Below are 2232 nucleotides of genomic sequence, written 5' to 3'. Positions count from 1 at the left end.
TTAGTTATTATTTGAATATATTGGATAACATCTACTTTTCTTATTCAAGCATAATATTTTTGTTCTATAGATTAAAAATCCAATTATTTTTTATTTGCATTTAATTTGATTTTATCTTAGGTTTGTAAATATATTTTAGTACGATTATGTATAATTTAATATCAAAATATTAAATAACATATATTTTTTAATATATGTTATTTTAAGAGTCAAATAGTAAAAATAAACTAAAGTTGATCGGTTCAAAGTTACATAAGTTCCATGCATATGTGTGTGTATATATATATATATATATATTACAAAATAAGTTAATTGTAAGATTTTAGTTAAAATATCTATAAAATTATTGGAGAATCTTAAATGTTTATATTAATATGTTGAGTTATTCAGCAATTTATATGTATAAAATACTATTATAAATAATAATTTATTATTATTAATTTTAGTTAAATTTTTTATTTTGGACATAAGAATTGAGATGGGTCCAATTACTCATTTTGTGGGTATTTTGTATTACATATATTCATTCGGATCAAAATATAACTATTTAATCTAATTCGGTCAAATCAAATTAATTGTATTCATTGTATTAGTTTAGTTCTTCATTTTAGATCTGTAACTATATTTTTAATTTTTAATAATTTGATACAATGTTGATTTGCCAACATAAAATAAGAAAAAAATAAAGTGATGATCGGTATGAAATTGCATAAAAACATAATCAATACATTTAAAAGGGGAGATTATTTTTGTACTCTTAATATCAAGATCATTTTTGTAAAATTATTTTTCAGGAAATCACATCACATTTAAATCAATATTCTTTGTTTTACATTTTGTAAAGGTATTCTTTATTATATATGTTATTTTGAAAGATGCATAAAAAATAAAAAGATAAAAAAAAATTATTCATTATAGTTTATGCTATTTTTTTTTGTAATAATTTGAGTAATAGATTCATTTAAATAAATACTTATTATTTTAAAATATATATTATGTTGCTTAAGATTATATTTTATAAGAAAATATATATTCGTTCTTTTTTATCTAGGTTTATTTTCCCTTTGATTTTCCAAATAACTATATGATAAGGAACATTTAAAACGAAAGTATACTTTTATATAATGTGATTCACAAAAAGAAAACTTCACAAAATATAGCTATATTTAATTCATTAAGGGTACACCTGTAATTATTATCGTAATAATCAAATAAAACATATTCTGGTAAATTTATTTTTGGTATTTGATTTATAAAAAAGTATTTTAAAATTATTTGATTATTTTAAAACTAAATATAGTTAATATTTATAAGTATATAAATTATATTATAGTATCCCTTCAATTCTTACTTTGGTCCAATTTGGTTTTTGTTCTAAAGATATAGGATCCGTTCGGCTAATTGATAGCATCCAAACTAAACCGAGCTTCTTCTATTTTTAGTTCCATTCTTTGGTTCCAGATAAATGTGTGGATGCTTATGTTTATTTATAAGTGGTCTAATTTTATGTAGATAATAAAAATTAATTAAATAACTGAATTGCATTATTATCTCATTAAAAATTAGAGAATTCACCAATGCCTTTAACGATTATGCCGACAATAACTACTTCATGTGTTTAAGATTGTACACATAACTTATAGGTGGGGATCAGAACCCTTTTTTACTATTTAATGAAAAAATTAGAAATTGTATATAAATATATGTATTATGATATTTTTAATAAAAATATTTATATTTTAACCATAGCCATTATTTGTTTTCAAATTGAGAAATAACTGATACACCGATATCTATAAAGAAAATATATTACTCTCACCGTTTCGCGAAAAAGTGTCACTTTGTTATTTTTCCAAAGATTAAAAAAATGATTGAAATATCTTAATGTTCTTATTAATTATAAATATGTAACCAATAATATTTTAGATAAATAAAATTATTTATAAAATCAATGCATTTATAATTAAAATGAAATTCAAAAATGTATTGAAATTCTAAAATAAAGTTTGTGTTTAATAAAAGAAATGTTAAAATGGCACTCATTCGAAAACAGATTGATTATAGGGGTTTTTGCCAAAACTAACCCACAACTTGATTTTAACCCCAAACTTATACCCAAACTTGAATCAAATGCAAAACTAACCTAAAAGCCTAGTGAAATTACAGCTCAGCCCCTTGTGACCAAACAAAAAAACAGAAGCCATTTTTACGAATATAGCCCTAGTAAATCGT

This window comes from Brassica oleracea, chromosome C9 (genome assembly GCF_000695525.1).
Source record: "Brassica oleracea var. oleracea cultivar TO1000 chromosome C9, BOL, whole genome shotgun sequence".
NCBI classification, from domain to species: domain Eukaryota; kingdom Viridiplantae; phylum Streptophyta; class Magnoliopsida; order Brassicales; family Brassicaceae; genus Brassica; species Brassica oleracea.
This window is presented reverse-complemented; position numbering follows the sequence as displayed.